Source organism: Rhinoderma darwinii, chromosome 2 (genome assembly GCF_050947455.1).
Source record: "Rhinoderma darwinii isolate aRhiDar2 chromosome 2, aRhiDar2.hap1, whole genome shotgun sequence".
Taxonomy (NCBI): Eukaryota; Metazoa; Chordata; class Amphibia; order Anura; family Rhinodermatidae; genus Rhinoderma; species Rhinoderma darwinii.
In genome coordinates, this window is record NC_134688.1 from 96,479,753 (window position 1) to 96,499,923 (window position 20,171).

The window sequence follows — 20,171 nt, forward strand, 5'->3', positions numbered from 1 at the left end:
TACGGGGGTGGTATGGCACTTTTTACAGGGGGCGCGGTGGCACTATCTACAGGGGGGCTCTGTGGTGCTATCTAGAGGGGGTGATGTGTGGCGCTATCTACAGGGGGTGCTGTATGGCGCAATCTACAGGGGGCTGTTTGGCGCTATCTACAGGGGGTGCTGTATGGCGCTATCTACAGGGGGCTGTTTGGCGCTATCTACAGGGGGGTGTCACTTTCTACAGGGGATAAATGATGGGAAAGGAAAAGGAGGAGCAGTGTGAGGTTCTATTATCAAAATAATAAAATAATAAACTTTATTGAATAGTCAAAGATAGAAAAAAAGCTAAAATGTCTAATATAGGGATAATGAATCTCAGTGCAGAAGACCCCTGATTCTGCACTTATATGGGACAACAATTAGCCCTTGTGAACAATTAGTATCCAATTGTGCTGACCGTTCATTTATTTATGTCATTTTACGTAGATTAACACTGTTCCTGCAATTTGTAGAATTTTATATCAATGCTGGCAAAAGGAGTGATAGTTGTTGTACTCCTGCCAGGCGCCTCCACCGCTAGTGGTAGAAGCAGAGGAGGCGGAAGAGAGCAGGGCAGCTGAGCCGTGTGATCCGCTCTGGTATGTGGATCGAGAGTACTGTACTCCTGCTTGATGCTTCTACCGCTAGACTATAGAGCGGGGGAAGCGGAGGAAAGCAGGGCAGCTAAGCCACAGAACCGCTCACAGTAGTGAGTCGCTCTCAGCAGTGAGATTCACTATGATGTTGTCCCTCACCTACACCGCTTCGCATAGAGGCGGGGGTAGTGAGGGAGAGCAGGGACACCTAACTAAGGCTGAAACACTGTAGCAATGGTATAATTGTGCTATAGGATATCTGACCTATCATTAGACAATTTTAAAAACTAAGCACTCGACACACGTTTCGCCGGCATTTCCGGCGTAGGCCAGCTGTCTTGTCCGTGTCTCCCGTGTCTTGTCCGCCTCTATTTTTTTAAATAAAGCACTGAGATCCTTTGGAAAACGGTGAGTGCCGTGCAATTCTTTATCTACAAGTTGTTTATTAAGTATATATTGCATTGTCACTTTATTGCACTGGTCACCTTTTGGTCTATTTACTTATTGATATATTATAACTTATGAAATACGTTTTTATAACAATTCTTTACACTTTCTGTTAATTGGATATAATTGCTTGATTGTATTGTATTCCCTATTTAAACCTTGCAAACACACTGTGATATTGCTTGAGAAAGGCCCATGATGGGGACTGAAACGTCGCATATTGATGGGTAAATAAAAAAATAATAATAATAACATTCACTTTAATTGCTTTTGGAGTGCTGCCTATTCCATAAATTTTCCTTGATAGGGCTGGAAGTCAAGGCCCTGAGGCTTGCACCCACGCATTCCGCATTTATATGGTGCTGCTCTCCTTGGATACTTTATGGATAGAATTAGATAAAGTGGCTCAGTAGACTTTATCACATATGATAGGCTTAGATATAGGGCCCAGCTCGCTGACAAAGCGGCTCCAGTGCTTGACCTAGGAAAAGAAAATGCAATAATCGTTTTGCTTTTTTATGCATTACAATTATTTTTTTTGTGTGCTTGTGTTTTTTTACAAGTTCGTTTTTTGGACTACTTCGGATTCCAGGAATACTTCCATGACAGCATTTTTTTTATTCTCAATAAAACTGTTAACGCCGGTTGTGTGGGGTTTTATATTTCAATAAAATATTTTTTTCTGTCTCTGTATTTTTTTAAACTTTGTTACTACTGCCTTAGGCCCCATGCACACGAACGTAAAAGCGCCCGTAATTACGGCCCGTAATTACGGCCCCATAGACTTCTATTGGCCACGGGTACCTTCTTGTTTGCTTATGGGAAGGTGCCCGGGCCGTTGAGAAATATAGAGCATGTCCTATTTCAGGCCATAATTACGGCATGGGCAGGCCGATAGAAGTCTATGGGGCTCCCGTAATTAAGGGTGGCTACGTGTGTGCACCCGTAATTACAGGAGTGTTGCCAGGAGACGTCAGGGGATAGTCATTGTCCAGGGTGCTGAAAGAGTTAAACGATCAGTTCGGGATAGAGAGAAGGGGCTGCACTGATCGGCAGTAACTCTTTCAGCACCCTGGACAGTGACTACCGCTGGACAGTGAGTACCATGCACGGCGCTCACAATATAGATGTCTAATGTTACCTTCAAATACCCATAACAAAAAAAGTTAATACTTACCTAGAACTCCCTCCAGTCCGGCCTCCTGGGATAACATTTCAGCCCATGTGACCGCTGCAGCCAATCACAGGCTGCAGCGGTCACATCGACTGCCGCATTATCCAGGGAGGTCGGACTGGATGTCAAAAGAGGGACGCATCACCAAGACAATTGCCGGGGTACGTATGAACTTCTTTTACTTTCAATCGCTGCTTTCCGCTGCGGAAACTCTGCCCGAAAGGACTGCCCCTTCTCTCTATCCACCACTGATAGAGAGAAGGGGCTGCCAATTAGTGCAGTGCAATATAGCAGAGAAAACGGGTCCGTAAATACGGGTGGAATACGGGGGACAAAGGACCCTTATTTACGCCAGTATTTACGGACGGGAAAATATATGTTCGTGTGCATGGGGCCTAAGGCCCCAAGCACACGACCGTATTTTTGTCCACCCGTAAATACTGGCGTAAATACGGGTCCTTGGTCACACGTATTCGACCGGTATTGCACCAGTATTTACGGGCACGTTTTCTTTGCAAAATTACACTGCAGTAATCGGCAGCCCTTCTCTCTATCAGTGCAGGATAGAGAGAAGGGACAGCCCTTTCCGTAATAAAAGTAAAAGAAATTCATACTCACCCGGCCGTTGTCTTGGTGACGCGTCCCTCTTGACATCCAGTCCGACCTCCCTGGATGACGCGCAGTCCATGTGACCGCTGCAGCCAGTGATTGGCCTGTGATTGGCTGCAGCGGTCACATGGGCTGTAATGTCATCCCAGGAGGCCGGACTGGAGGAAGAAGCAGGGAGTTCTGGGTAAGTATGAACGTCTTTTTTTTTTTACAGCTTCATCTATATTGTGATCGGCAGTCATTGTCCCTGGTGCTGAAAGAGTTACTGCCGATCGTTTAACTCTTTCAGCACCCTGGACAATCACTATACACTGACGTCACCCTGACTATTTTTATAAATAATGCCTGCGGCCACTCCGTTTCCCTACTTTCACTATAGATTCATATATGGACAGTGACATGGGGAGCAGTGCTGGAGTCCCCAAGCAGACCGCTAGTGCCTAGTGGCAAATACGGGCCTGGATACAGGGCCCAGCAGACACTATCACACCATGTGTAATAATGTCTGCTGGGCCCTGTATTTAAGCCTACCACATGGTAGGCTTAGATACAGGGCCAATGTGTGATACTGTCTGCTGCGCCCTGTATCTAAGCCTACCATGTGTGATTCAGTCTGCTGGGCCCTGTATCTAAGCCTAGCACATGGTAGGCTTAGATACATGGCCCATGTGTGATCCTGTCTGCTGTGTCCTGTATCTGAGCCTACCACATGGTAGGCTTAGATACAGGGCCCCAGCAGACAGTAATCTTATACTTACCTTCCTGTTCGGCTCCGGTTGCAGCGCAGGTCCTGTTGCCATTCAACGTCACGAAGTTGTGCATGGCACACATAGCTTTATGACTTTATTACGCTGAAAGACGTCCGGACCAGCGCTGCACTAGGGCCCGTGTAGTTTATTACATAGGCCGCAGTTACTATAGTAACTGTGAACCCTGCGAACGCTAACTGCGACCCCTATAGCTACGCCATTGGGTCTGGGGTCTAAATTAAATTTGTGGTCTGGCCTATAACCTGAAATTCTTTAGGAGTCTGGTCTGGGTTCTGAACTAATTTTGGGGTCTGGTCTGAGGTGTGAATTAATTTTGGAGCCTGGTCTTGGGTCTGAATTTATTTAGGAGTCTTGTCTGAGGTCTAGATTAATTTGGGGTATGGTCTGAGGTCTAGATTAATTTGGGGGTCCGGTCTGAGGATTTGATGCCTCTCCTGCCCTCATCCTGCATTTTTTAATTGTTTTGATACAAGATGTCTGAAATATACAGAAAGGATGCTGTACCATTGACACGAAGGGTCTGTGGACCCACTGGGCCATACCACCTTGGCGGTATGGCAGCTGGCCAACAGGGCGCAGGACAATGTCTATAGTTCGTATAGGTACCTGTGGCAGCTCGGACAGCAGTAAGGCAGGCTCGGCTGGGACTAGGCAGCAGGTAGACGTCAGGCGAGGTGAAGCAGGTCAGACGTGGGATACAGCACGACACGACTTTGGCACAGCACAGTACTCGACCAGGATGGTATGGAATGCAAGGAACAGGAACAGGAACTGGAACAGGTACAGGAACACACTAGGAGGCCATCACATAGACAAACTTAGGAAACATCAACAACGCTCAGGCATAGAAGCAGGGGGCTGGACCCCTCTTATAGTCCAGGATACTCACGGGTTCAAAGTTCATCTAAAGTCCGGTGCGCGCGCTGCCCATGGCTGCGGCTGTCAGGGAGGGATTGGAGCTGACGGCTCGCAGCCACGACATTACAGTAACCCCCCTCTTACGCCCACTCTTCTTGGGACCAGAGCGAGAGAGAAACTTCTTCAGAAGAGTAGGAGCATTGACGTTCTCCTCTGGCTCCCAAGACCTCTCTTCATGACCAAACCCCCTCCAATCCACGAAATAAAAAGTCTTTCCTCTCACTTTATTTGTGTCCAAGATCTCCTTAACCTCAAAAGGTGTCTGAAGGGCTGCTGGAGGCAACCACAGGGCTAGGATTTTTGGTATAGTGGTTCAGAACCACCGGCTTCAGGAGGGAAACTTGGAAGGAGTTGGGGATCTTGAGGGTAGGAGGTAGCCGAAGCTTGTAGGCGACAGGGTTGATCTGCTGTAGGATCTCGAAGGGTCCGAGGAACCTGGGAGAAAATTTGCATGATGGCACCCTTAGTCGGATATTCCTGGAAGACAGCCATACCTTTGTGCCAGGAGGAAACTGAGGAGGTTCTCTTCTCCTTGTATCAGCCGTCCGTTTCATGCGGTCGACTGCCATTAGGATGGAGGATCGAGTCTGCTGCCAGATCTGAAGGAGGTCTCTAAAAGCGGAATCAGCCGCTGGTACCTCGGAGGTATCGGGCACCGGGAGAGGAATTCGTGGGTGCTGGCCGTAGACAATGAAGAACAGTGTATTCCTAGTGGACTCGTTGGTGTGATTATTGTAGGAAAATTCAGCCCATGGGAGCAACTGCACCCAGTCATCATGGTGCTTGGAAATGAAATGGGGTATGTAATTCTCCAAGATCTGATTGATCCTCTCGACCTGACCATTGGACTGAGGATGGTAGGCTGAGGAAAAGTCCAACTTCACACAGAGGAGTCCGCAGAGGGCTCTCCAGAACTTCGAGGTAACCTGAACCCCTCGATCAGACACAATATGCTGCGGCAAGCCGTGCAGGCGGAAGATGTGTTGGATGAACAGCTTGGCCAGCTGAGCAGCAGAAGGAAGACCGGTCAGAGGGACGAAGTGGACTATCTTCGAAAATCGATCCAACACCACCCAGACAGTACTGCATCTGGCAGAGAGAGGCAGGTCCATAATAAAGTCCATAGCTATATGCCGCCAGGGAGCATTGAGCACAGGCAATGGCTGAAGCAGACCAGCAGGTCTGGATTGAGCGGCCTTGTTGGCTGCACATACAGAACAGGAAGAAACAAAGCCTATACTGTCCTTGGGCAGCGTGGGCCACCAGAAATGACAAGCAATCAGATCCCATGTCTTACGGACCCCCGCGTGACCTGCCAGTCTAGAGGAGTGTCCCCAGCGGAGGATTTTTCCACGATCAGCCAGGCGCACAAGTCCTCCCTGGAGGAATGTCCCCAACTTGCAGGGGATTGACAGAGACAATGCAAGACGGATCAATAATGTTCTGTTGAATCTCCATGGTGTCTTCTGTCTCGAAAGACCTGGACCAGGCATCGGCCCTCACATTCCTTTCGGCCGGGTGATAATGGAGCTCAAACTGGAACCTGGTAAAGAACAGTGACCACCTGGCCTGACGAGGGTTCAGCCGTTGGGCCGTCTGGAGGTAGGTCCGATTCTTGTGGTCTCTAAAAATTAGGACGGATGAGCTGCGCCCTCTAGTAGATGACTCCACTCTTCCAGAGCCAATTTGATGGCCAGTAACTCCCGATCCCCAATCGAGTAGTTGCGTTCTGCAGAAGAGAAGAGCTTAGAGAAATATCCACATACCCTTGACTTGCCCTTGGGACCTCTCTGGAACAGGAGTGCACCAGTACCGACAGAGGATGAGTCCAACTCCAACGAGAACTGTAGAGAGACATCCAGATGATGGAGGATAGAGGCTGACGTGAAGGCACTCTTCAGGCTATTGAATGCGGACTCTGCCTCAGGAGTCCACACCTTGGCGTTTATACCCTTCTTAGTGAGATTAGAGATGGGAGAAGTCAGTGAGGAGAAGTTTGGAATAAATTGCCTGTAAAAATTGGTGAATCCCAAAAAGCGCTGTATGGCCCTCAAGCCTTCAGGGCATGGCCATTCCAGGACAGACTTTACCATCTCAGGATCCATTTCGAGACTTAGCCCAGGAAGGGTAGAGCATCTCTCTCAAACACGCACTTCTCCAACTTGGCGTACAGATGATTCTGGGACTAGGCAGCAGGTAGACGTCAGGCAAGGTGAAGCAGGTCAGACGTGGGATACAGCACGACACGACTTTGGCACAGCACAGTACTCGACCAGGATGGTATGAAATGCAAGGAACAGGAACTGGAACAGGTACAGGAACAGGAACACACTAGTAGGCCATCACATAGACAAACTTAGGAAACATCAACAACGCTCAGGCATAGAAGCAGGGGACTGGACCCCTCTTATAGTCCAGGGTACTCACGGGTTCAAAGTTCATCAAAAGTCAGATGCGCGCGCTGCCCCTTTAAGAGCAGGCACGAGCAGGCACGTGCACACTACGGGATCCGGCTGAGGTGATTGGAGGCGAGCGCTGGTGTCTCCTGAGAAAGAGGCTGGGGCCAGCGCTTGCCGACTCGTGGCTGCGTCTGTCAGGGAGAGATTGGAGCAGACGACCCGCAGCCAAGGACATTGCAAACATGCTGCGCACAGCTTACTCCACCTTGTCCCAATGTGTTAAGTGAGGTGAAGACCTGAGAAATGTGCACACCACTGAAGTTATTTGTGAGGCTATTTTGTGATGAGCAGTGCCAGATTTATCAATAAGTGCAGGGGGCACGTCTTTGACAGCTCTGAAGGGCATCCGCCAGAGGTGGTCACAGAGAGAAAAAGAGCACACAGAGCTGTGCTATCCTCCTGCATCAATTTGTTAGCTCAGATCAATGCAGCAACAGTAAACTACATGCAACGGATAATAAGCTGCTATGTAGCTTCTTGCAAGCCTAGGTAAATTGGGGGAGCATGCTGGAAGGAAGTATAAAAGAGGAGGCCCTCCTGTAACTTGTTGTAAATGTGGAGATGTCCCTGCTGTGACTACTAGGGTAATGGGGAGCATTACTGTGACTACTGGCAGAAGGCAAGCTATGAATACTGGGAGAGGATGAAGATGCACTTCTGTGACTACTGGGAAAAGGAGTGGAGGCACCGCTGTGACTACTGGTGGAAGGGGAGGCACTGCTAAGACTACTGTGGGAAGGAGGGTAGGCACCGCTGTGACTACTGGTAAAAAGGGGGGGGGGCAGTGCTGTGACCACTAAGTGAAGTTGGAAGAAGGCATTGCTTTTACTACTAAGTAGGAATCACTGATGTGATTACTGGTGGAAGAGGGAGTATGGCTACTTCAGGAATGGGAAGGCACTGCTGTAAATCCAGGAAGGAGAAGGGGAGGCAGTGTCTGTTGTGACTACTGCAAGAAGCAGATAAGCCCTTTTGTGAGTACTGAGGAAAAGGAGAAAGTATCAATGTGACCACTGTGAAATTGGGGGAGGTAACACTGTGACTACTGGCTTCTGAGGTGTAAATCCAAAACTGATCATGACACAACCCCTATGACAGGATGCACTGTCTACTATAACCACTAGAGTTGGGATAAATGGTAGACATACAAAGATGAACTTGTTCAGCAGCAATGTTTAAATTGTTTAGGGTTATATTTGATATCACGGGACCTGACATGTGCCGGGAGAACACTTATTATTTCTGGACACACAGGTAAAATACACATTGCTTTTATGCATGCATTTATTTATTTTGTCATAAAATGTAACCACGGTAAACCTTTGAGGAATCACAGTTTAAATGTGAACAGAATTGATTATTTGTCCTATTTCTCATTAAAATTATGGTAATGTTATTTCAAAGATTGTTATTATTATCATGATTGTATTCAAATCAAGCAGAGAGTGCCACAATTGAGGGCTATTGTTGAATTGAAAAACAAAGATATTTTGCTGCAGTGAAATCCAGATCATTGTTTCATCTATTTTTCCTGCCTGAATAACAAAAATGTGTGATTAACTGTTGCTGTAATTAGTTATATTAATGAACCAGAGAGACTGTCAAATTACTTTTTATTTAACAAGTCGGAGCTTTCCGTCAGAACGGAGCCGTGACTAACACAAACTGAAACCAGTTTCAGTTAGTCTCCGTTGTGCAAGGGTTCCGTCGTTTTGATGGGATGAATACCATAGTCGACTATCATTGCTATGTTCCTAAAATCATATGATTGCTATGTGTATTTACAGTATGTTCCTCCGTGATACCACCATTAACATTTTGACTGTATTTTTATGTATTGTAGTGCATATCTCATTTTCTTTTCTCCCTCTTGATTACTTATTGGCCCACTGTCCAGCCTGCCAGACACATCCTGCTTTGCCACTTGTTTGTATTGTGTGTCTGGCCAACTGCAACACCTATGGCACATACCCACTGTACCTGGTGTGCTCCATTCCCTACCTTTTACAGAATTAATTGTTTCCAGCTCATCACCCACCTAGTGTTATGTTTCCCGACTTACAAATATTACACCTTACCCAGAAACGCTACTAAGAACTCTATGAACACCTGAATCATTCATAATTTTACAATTTATCATCCTATGTTTACAGTAGTAAATATGGCACTTCCCCCCTTATCATCCATTAACGTTTTTGTTTGCCTTACCTACGATGCTGTTGCTGCACCTTTGATCCCAGGTGCTGGTGACCCCCACAATTAAAAGTAGTACTCACCATAATACTGAACCTACTTCTGCCATTCCAAGCACAACATGTTCTTCTTCTTCTACATATGTTCTCTCCCCCCCCCCCCCCCCCCCTCAATTTTTTTTTTCGTTTCTCCTCTTCCTTTCCTTTTCTCTCCTCTCCCTCTTCCCTACTCCCTCTGTCGGTTTGGGATTAACATCTTTACCATTTGACCCCTGATATGGCTCCCCCAACCCTGAAGATCATTTCCCATAATGTCCAGGGCATTAACTCCCCACACAAACGTTCAAAGGCCTTCCACTTCTACAAAACTTGTCATGCCGACATCATTTGCCTTCAGGAAACTGGGGACGAGGAGTAATTATCGCCTTTAGAATGAATCTTCATTTTATCTGTACCAAGGAAATGATTGATCCTGCTGGACGTTGCGTGATATTGGTGGGAACGCCATATGTTGTCGATGTGACTCTTGTAGGTTACTATGGCCCCAATGACTTCCAGATACGATTTTTTTTCTCACTTATTTAAACTCCTTGACGTCCATCACCAAGGACTCCTACTGGTCATGGGTGACTCAAACTTAATAATCAACCCCTCCTTAGACAAATCAGCAGCTCAGGGTGCATCTACACCCCAAACGCCCTCTTCTTCAGCGACATGCTACACCTCCATGACCTCCACGATATCTAGCGTGAACTTAACCCCTCAAAAAAAGATTTTGCCTTCTACTCCTGTCCTCACTCCTCCTTTTAGCCGCATTGACCACATTTTCACCTCCCAAAGATCCTTGCCACTTTGCTCTGGAGCTAACATTTTAAGCACACCCTGGTCTGATCACAACGCCTTGGAGGTCTCCCTTGCATCTTTAGTCCCGCGGGGGCTCTCTTTTAGTTGGCACCTCAACAACTCCCTTTTGTCCTCTAAGGATACCTTTGCACAAGTTCAAGACACTGTGAAGGAATATTTTGAACTCAATGTGGGTTCCACAACTTCCCCAGTTATATTGTGGGAAGCTCACAAAGCCACATTGAGAGGTGCCCTCATTCCCTTAGGTTCCATTAAAAAGAAAACTAGAGAATGGAAAATTGCAGATTTATACAAAACCTTGAAACAACGAGAAAGTGTATGGAAACAAAACCCCTCACATGCCAACAAGAACTGCATGGAAGCCACTAAATTAGAACTAAACGTTCTCTTGACAGAGCAAGTTGAAAGAAAACTTAGATGGTCTAAACAACGTTATTACTCTCAATTGTACAAACCAGGTAAGCTCCTGGCACATCAATTGAGGGTTCCCGTCTCACAAAGGGAGTGTAATGACAGAGATAGGGAAACAGACAAGTGAGCCCTAATCTACCCGCCACTCAGTCCCTGCCTACTTGCAACGACCCGCCCTAGGCGACGGGGTACAACTGGGCGACGGTCCCTACACTCAATAAGTGCACGACAGACAACAGACAAGGAAACACAGAACAAAGGGAAAACGGGGCAGTTGCCCACGGCAACACCGTGAGCAACAAGAGTCAAATCAGGAGAGTACGAGGTGCCAAACGTAGAGCAGGAGAGTAGTGAACAAGCCGAGTCAAACCAGGAGTGTACGAGGTACAAAACGCAGAACAGAAGAGTAGTCAGTAAGCCAGGGTCAATACGAAGCAGGGACAAGTAGTTCAAGAAGCTGCAGCAGGGCCAGGAAACCAACAGAGAAGAATCACAAGCAAGGAGGAACAGGAAAGGCAGGTATAAATAGACAGAGGGCAGGAGCTAGCTCCGTCTGGCCAGGCTGTGATAGGCTATCCCACTCCTAAGCCTGCCATCCTGAGTGGTGGAAGATGGAGTCAGTCTCACAGACATAGAAGCAGGTGCAGACTGATTACCTATGGGCGTGGATACAGAAGCTGTGCCTGGCAGATCCTTAACAGGGAGCCCATTAAATTGAGAACCACTGCGGGTACTATAACTGCTGACCCTAGTAAAGTTACATCCGTATTTCACAACTTCCTCTCCAAACTGTATTCCTCTCCTCCTGCATTTGATTCCTTGAGGGCGAAACGCCTATTTTCTAACCTGACCTTTCCGGAGATATCGCCTTCCAACCTGATGTAGCTGATGCCAATGCTGTTAATATATCAGTTGATATACTGAATTGTCTGAATGTAGATATGGTCCAAGCTAAATAAAATAAATGTACACAAGGCCCCGGGACCAGATGGGTTACACCCTAGAGTTCTTAAAGAGTTTAGTTCAGTTATTTCTGTCCCCCTCTTCATAATATTTAGAGATTCTCTAGTGACTGGTATAGTGCCAAGGGACTGGCGCAGGGAAAATGTGGTGCCTATTTTCAAAAAGGGCTCTAGGTCTTCCATGGGTAATTATAGACCAGTAAGTCAAACCAACCTGATTTCTTTTTATGAAGAGGTGAGCAAAAGCTAAGACAGAGGGGCCGCTGTGGATATAGTGTTTTTGGACTTTGCAAAGGCATTTGACACTGTCCCTCATAGACGTTCAATGTGTAAATTAAGGACTATAGGTTTATAAAATATAGGTTGTAATTGGATTGAGAATTGGCTCAAGGACTGTATCCAGAGAGTTGTGGTCAATGATTCCTACTCTGAATGGTCCCCTGTTATAAGTGGTGTACCCCAGGGTTCCGTGCTGGGACCACTATTATTCAACTTATTTATTAATTATATAGAGGATGGGATTAATAGCACTATTTCTATTTTTGCAGATAACACCAAGCTATGTAGTAATGTTCAGTCTATGGAAGATGTTCGTGAATTGCAAGCGGATTTAAACAAACTAAGTGTTTGGGAGTCCACTTGGCAAATGAAGTTTAATGTAGATAAATGTAAAGTTATGCATCTGGGTACCAACAACCTGCATGCATCATATGTCCTAGGGGGAGTACACTGGAGAAGTCACTTGTTGAGAAGGATCTGGGTGTACTTGTAAATCATAAACTAAATAACAGCATGCAATGTCAATCAGCTGCTTCAAAGGCCAGGAAGATATTATCGTGTATTAAAAGAGGCATGGACTCACGGGACAGGGATATAATATTACCACTTTACAAAGCATTAGTGAGGCCTCATCTAGAATATGCAGTTCAGTTCTGGGCTCCAGTTCATAGAAAGGATGCCCTGGAGTTGGAAAAATACAAAGAAGAGCAACGAAGCTAATAAGGGGCATGGAGAATCTAAGTTATGAGGAAAGATTAAAAGAACTAAACCTATTTAGTCTTGAAAAAAGACGACTAAGGGGGGCCATGATTAACTTATATAAATATATTAATGGCACATACAAAAAATATGGTGAAGTCCTGTTCCATGTAAAACCCCCTCAAAAAACAAGGGGTCACTCCCTACGTCTGGAGACAAAAAGGTTCAACCTGCAGAGGCGACCAGCCTCCTTTACTGTAAGAACTGTGAATCTATGGAATAGTCTACCGCAGGAGTTGGTCAGAGCAGGGACAGTAGATGGCTTTAAAAAAGGCTTAGATAATTTCCTGGAACAAAAAAATATTAGCTCCTATTTGTAGAAATGTTTCCCTTTTCCCATCCCTTGGTTGAACTTGATGGACATGTGTCTTTTTTCAACCGTACTAACTATGTAACTATGTAACCTTGACACCTTGGAGACCAAGATCTCTAAACAGAGGTTCAGGAGGCCATCAAGGACTTGAAACCCTCCAAGTCCCCTGGTCCAGACGGATTTTCACCACTGTATTATAAAAAAAAAAACTCTCCCGATTATTAACCCCACATTTAACCTAACTTTTCAACGCCCTTAGATCAGGCATTGCACCTCTTCCAACCAGGTTATCATTCTGCTCCTTTTACAATCAAGTGTGGCACGAGACAGGGGTGCCGTCTCTCCCCTATCTTATTCATCTTGGCACTTGAGCCCCTCGCTATGATGATCCGCCAAAATCCGGATATTAAGGGATTGGAACTGGCGGGCATGCACCACAAATTATCCCTCTTTGCCGATGACATGCTGATATTACTTTCCCAACCCATTACCTCCCTCCCCAACCTAATGATCACCCTATCCGATTTTGCCTCAATATCTGGTCGCACTATAAATCCCCCAAAATCTGTAGCGCTAAATATTAATCTTCCCCCTCAGGTCTTACATTCGCTTCATAACCACTTCCCCTTTCAATGGGCTAAACAATCGTTGGAATACCTGGGTATTCACCTTACCCCCTCTTACAACTAATAATACTCTGCTAATTATACTCCCCTCCCCTGCACCTTCGCTTCCTCCTTACAATTCTGGCAATCTATGTCTCTTTCCTGGATTGGGCGCATACATGCTGTACCTGTTCCAATCCCTGCCAATTAAAGTCCCACCGCACATATTACGTCTCCTTCAAAATCTCATTTTTTTCTTGTATTTGGCATGGCTCACATCCTTGAATATCCAGGTCCACCCTATACTCATTGAAACATGATGGAGGTCTTAGTGTTCCAAATATTTCAAAATACGGCGGCTATGATAGCACCTTTGACTAAATTACATACAACTATGAATATGCCTCTTTGAGTGTACCTGAACATTCCGGAGGTATCACCCATTCCCAAGGTAAACAAAGGTATCACCCAATCCCATCCAATCTTTGCCATGGATACCCCCCCCCCCCCCTACGTTCTAATCATCTGAAGCCCAGCCTCACACATTTTCTATCGGTATGGGACAATATTAGATATTCTAGCAGACTGATTTCTCCTCATTTACCCCTTATCTCCTTATGGCATAATCCCCTTTTCTCCCCAGAAGCAGACAATTATCAGGCCTTTAAATAGTGGTGGTCTCATTGTATTTTGAAGGTACATCAACTTCTCTCACTCTCCCATTCTCGGATTCTCTCATTCTGTGATCTTCAACCTTCTAAAAAAATTCCCAGTAGTGAGTTGTTCCGCTATCTACAGCTCAAGAACTGGGTAACCTCGCTTCTCAACAACAAAGCTGAATCTGACTCTCACTCTCAGTTTGAGAGAATTAGCAAAACATGCCCGACCTCTAGAGCTGTAATATCTATACTATACACAGAGGCGTAGCTAGGTTCTCCAGCACCCGGGGCAAAGATTCAGTTTGGCGCCCCCCCCCCCCAACCGCTTTCCCGACATCTCCTTCCTCCTCGCCATGTTTGTTTTCTCTACCAATCAATGACGTGTCATTTCTTATCCACATTTTTTTTAATGTAACATTTTACAAGCAATATAGTTCTATACACAACACCAGAACCAAGCTCATTACATATATACAGCACCATAAACAAGCTCATTACATATATACAGCACCAGAACCAAGCTCAGTACTCAAATACAGCATCAGAACCAAGCTCAGTACATAAATACAGCTCCAGTACCGAGCTCTGTACATATATACAGCAGCAGAACAAAGCTCAGTACAAAAATACAGCTCCAGAACCAAGCTCAGTACTTATATATAGTACCAGAACCAAGCTCAGTACATATATACAGCATGGCCCGAACAATAGTAAAGATATGCTGGGAGTTGCTGTTTCACAAAAAAAATCATATCATAATCATTCCACCCATCATCTCGCTGCAGATCATACAGTGACTACAGTACTGATTAGAGGCAGAATAAATATTTACATTAAATTACTCACCAGTGACGTCTCAGATTCTAGTTCTTTTTCTCCATCCAGTCCAGACCTCTATGATGACTTCTCCCGGTCACAGCCCATTTCTGCAGTTTGCCGCTCAGATGTCATCAGCTTCTCACTTTTCAAACATTTGTACACCTATAAACAAAGATAGAGTTCTCATTATACCACACACTACGCCCCTAAATATAATAGCGCCATACACTGCACCTCTAATTATAATAGCACCATACACTGTGTCCCACACACACACACACACACACACCGTGCCCCCTGTAGATAGTGCCCCCCATAGAGCCCCCTGTAGATAGTGTCCCACATATAGCTCCCCCTATAGTGCTCCACAGATAGCCCACCCCTGTATATAGCCCCCTGTAGATATAGCCCACCCCTGTATATAGTGCTCCACATATAGCCCACCCCTGTATATAGTGCTCCACAGATAGCCCACCCCTGTATATAGCCCCCTGTATATTGTGCTCCACATATAGCCCACCCCTGTATATAGTGCTCTACATATAGCCCACCCCAATATATAACCCCCCTGTAGATAGATCCCCCCCCGTAGATAAAGACCCCCTGTACATAAAGCCACCCCCTGTACATAAAGCCACACCGCGTAGATAATGTCATACACTTTTTTATTAGGATAAAAAACAAACTATACAAACTCACCTTAATCCCGTTCCCGCGCTGTCCACCAAGAATGGAGACCTGCTCTCTCCTGCGCAGGTCTCCTGGAATTGAACGACGCAAGCAGCGCGATGACGGGATCGCGCCGCTTGCGTCTATGAAAGGCGCTTATTGGCAGGGCTGACTTTCCCTGTCAATCAGCACCTTTCAACGACGCAAGCGGCGCAAAGTATCCGGCCATTCATTACTTATAATTGTACCTGTGTCCTATAGATGCAGGTACAATTATAGTGCAGGAGGGGGCGGCTGGTTTCAGTGGCGCCACCGACCCCTCAGAGTGGCAGCACGCCACCATCATGGGCGGTGCGGCCCTGGCGCCCCCTTCTATGTTGCGCCCGGGGCACATGCCCTGCCTGCCCCCCCCCCCTAGCTATGCCCCTGCTATACAAATGGATCCTCAGTAATCCAAGTCCTGCTAATCACACATATGTTGACAAATGGCATCGGGATTTGGGGACAACGATTGAGACAGCAGATTGGCGTGCTATTTAGAGCACAGTCTCACACTGCTCCAGTAACACAATTATGGAATCAGCTTATAATGTCATGATGCTGCGGTACTTGCACACGCATTTCCTACCTACCCTGCCATGTGTTTCCGTGGTTGCCTCTCACCCGGTGATACGGTGGTACTGTCGTAAGTGCACCAGACACATATGGTGGTACTGTCCTAAGTGCCACCAGATTCTGGAGCAAAGTTTTTGGTCTCATCCAGAGCCTATTTAATATAATCTTTCGCAAAGATCCTAAACTCGTACTCCTTTATATCAAACCCCCTGAGCTTACACACGCACAATTTCATCTATTCTCCTACATTCTTCTAGCAGACAAAATGACCATAGCCCATTCTTGGAAAAAAACATTCAGTCACATTCGCTGAAGTCAAATTGAGAATGGGTCAAATGTTTATTAATGAGAAGCTCACCAGCATTTTACTTGATAGGATTGCTACGTTTGAGAAAATTTGCCCCCCCCCCCCCCCCCTGGACCAACTATGCCTACCCTCACTTACCTGCCACCATGATTACAATAATTTAATCTTTTTCTAACTGTCAGACCGACTTACTCACTTACCCTTCATCTTTTCCCACTCCCCCGTTTTAGTTTTTTCTTTCCCTTTCACTGCTTAGTGCTATCATTTGTTATTACTATGTTCAGGTTCAGGTTCTTTGTTGTATCATATGGTGCTCGTTTCTTTCTTTCAATCTTATGCTTAGAATGTTTGCATGTACTTATTTTCTTTTATTGCAAAACTTTAATAAAACTTATTGAACAAAAAAAAATTATTACAAAAAAGTACCAGAATTCCTTTTTTTTTTGGCCTCTTCCCTCTGGTAATCAAACTTTCCCTGTCCACCACATTTCATCCACAAACCAATGGCAGGAAAAAAAAAAAACTCTAGAACAATATCCCGGATGCTTGTTTTCCTCTTCTCCTGATAAGTGGATGTCATTTTTACCTTTAGCGGAATTTTCTTATAATAATTCCTTTTACTCATAATTTTTTCAGGATAACATTATTGGTCTCCAGCAATTCCTCAAACAGGCCCAGGAACATTACATTACAAGATTGTCCTGAATTTCTGTTATGGTCCACCTTCTCCCACCATATACTCACCTCTCCCCGGAGTCTTTTCTCTCCTGGCCAAAGCCGCTCCTGCAGGATGCCCGGCTCACGCCATCACTCTCATCTAGGTCCTCTGCCATCTGCTAGGGCGAGCTTTCAAGGGTCTATCAGGTACCCTCCCCCTTGGCTCTGGGCCTAAACAATTGGGTTCCATGCCTACAGGCTAGGTATGTTCATTGCTGGATTGCCTTTTGTATTTACTGTTACCTGACCTTCTGCCCGTATTTTGTTGCTACCATACTCTGCCTGCCCTTCGGCCCATCTAACTGTGAGTGATAATCTTCCACCTGCTCTGACTTCTGCTACTATTTACTGTGTATCTTGCCTACTGTTTTTGTTACTATGCACCATTTTCCAAATCATTATGCACATTGAATTTAAGTGTCATAAACATTTAATCATTAGTTTTTCAATTAAACTCATGGATGGTATTGTGTCTTAGGGCTCTTTGGATCATTTTAATCAATCTCAGACACCTGTGATAATTCGTTTGCCAGGTGTGCCCAATCAAAGGAAATCTACTTAAGAAGGACGTTCCACATTATTAAGCAGGCCACAGGTTTCAAGCAATATGGGAAAGAAAAAGTATCTCTCTCTCTGCTGCCGAAAAGCGTGAAATAGTGCAATACCTTGGTCAAGGTATGAAAACATTGGATATTTCAAGAAAACTTAAGCGTGATCATCGTACTGTGAAAAGATTTGTGGTTGATTCAGAGCACAGATGGGTTCGTTCAGATAAAGGCATAATGAGGAAGGTTTCTGCCAGACAAATTAATAGGATTAGGAGAGCAGCTGCTAAAATGCCATTGCAAAGCAGCAAACAGGTATTTGAAGCCGCTGGTGCCTCTGGAGTCCTGCGAACCTCAAGGTGTAGGATCCTCAAGAGGTTTGCAAGTGTGTATAAAGCTATTATTCGGCCACCCCTAAACAATGCTCACAAGCAGAAACGGTTGCAGTGGGCTCAGAAATACATGAAGACTAATTTTCAAACCGTGTTGTTTACGGATGAGTGCCGTGCAACCCTGGATGGTCCAGATGGATGCAGTAGTGGATGGTTGGTGAATGGCCACCATGTCCCAACAGGGTTGCGACGTCAGCAAGGAGGTGGCGGAGTCATGTTTTGGGCTGGAATCATGGGGAGAGAGTTGTTAGGCCCCTTTAGGGTCCCTGACGGTGTGAAAATGACCTCTGCAAAGTACGTACGGTTTATGACTGACCACTTTCTTCCGTGGTACAAAAAGAAGAACCGTGCCTTCCGTAGCAAAATGATCTTCATGCATAACAATGCACCATCTCATGCTGCAAAGAATACCTCTGTGTCATTGGCTGCTATGGGCATAAAAGGAGAGAAACTCATGGTGTGGCCCCCATGTTCCCCTGACCTCAACCCTATTGAGAACCTTTGGAGCATCCTCAAGCAAAATATCTATGAGGGTGGGAAGCAGTTCACATCAAAACAGAAGCTCTGGGAGGCTATTCTCAAATCCTGCAAAGATATTCAAGCAGAAACTGTCCAAATACTCACAAATTCAAAGGATGCAAGAATTGTGAAGGTGATATCAAAGAAAAGAAGGGGTCCTATGTTAACATGTAACTTGGCCTGTTAAGTTTTTTTTTATTGAAAGAGCTTTTGATTTCTGTAAATATGACCTCCTGATGCTGAAAATTCAACAAATTACCATTTTAGTTCTCTTTACAACCTTTAAAATGTTTTGATTTCTGTTGTGCATAATAATAGTGCATTTTGAGTTTTATACTTCTAAAAAAAAATCTGTTATCATTAGGAGATTTGTTCAATAAAATTCGCATTATACTCCAACGGTTGATGGCTTAAGATCATACTGACTGTTATTTGCATCGACTATTTAGGAAAATCAGCGAAAAATAACATTTGCATAATAATTTGGAACGCAGTGTATATGTGCACATCAACCGTTGCCAATGGAGGCAACACTGGGAATTCTATGCAGCCAAGTCCACATCTCTGTACGTATGTTATAGGGTTAACACCTGGGAATCCCTTCTAGACAATGTGTCTGCCAGGATCAATTGTTTCAGTTGTTGCAAAATTTCTCTTCTTGTCTGAATGCTTTGTCATCTCCAGCTTTATCTTCTGCCTCACCTGAGGTGCAAACACTGCCACCTGAATCAGTAGCCTGGAGCCCTAGTTTACATCTACTGACTCCTTCCTGCTGTGCTGCGACTCCATGTCCTCAGAGACTTTTTGAACTAGTGCACTATCGATTTTTAAGTAGTGGTGCATCAACTTGCTACTGATAGAGGCAAGGTGGCCTACATCTTGTCCTAGTTTCTGGAAAAGCTTTGGCCTGGGCATCACCTTTATGAGAATGTAACAACCTTATCACGTCTAATATACAGGCGTTTCTATTCACGTTTAAAAAAGTGTTTAAAAAACAGACCGGGCATCATTTTACTCAGACTATATCAACGAACTTCTTCTGTGGGGCAGTATGCCATTCAGTTCCGTACCCTGGCTACTGAGTTACAATGGAATATTGAGGCACTAGTAGCTACCTTTTGGGAAGGCCTGGCAGTCTGCATAAAGAATGAATTGACTGGTCAAGATTCACCTGTCTCTTTAAATAACCTACTCTCCTTGGCCAATGATATTGAAATCCGGTTCGTGAAAGGCAATGGGATGGCACAATCTCCCTGGCTGGCATCATCCTTTCAGAGACCTATTCTGACCTCCACTTCTGCTCATCCGGATGAACCTTTAGAGGTGGAAAGACTTAAACTCTCTGTTGATGAAAGCCAAAGAAGGCGTACTAATAATCTGTGTCTGTACTGTAGAGGCAAAAAACATTATCTAACTAAGTCCACCCACTTCCCTTTCCAAGAATTTTTGGATTCGGGTTCCGCAGTATATTTTCTTTGTCAATGTCTTGTCTCCCGATAGCCAGATATCGTAGTCGGGACAAACTTTCCAAAAACATTTTCTGTCTGAAAACC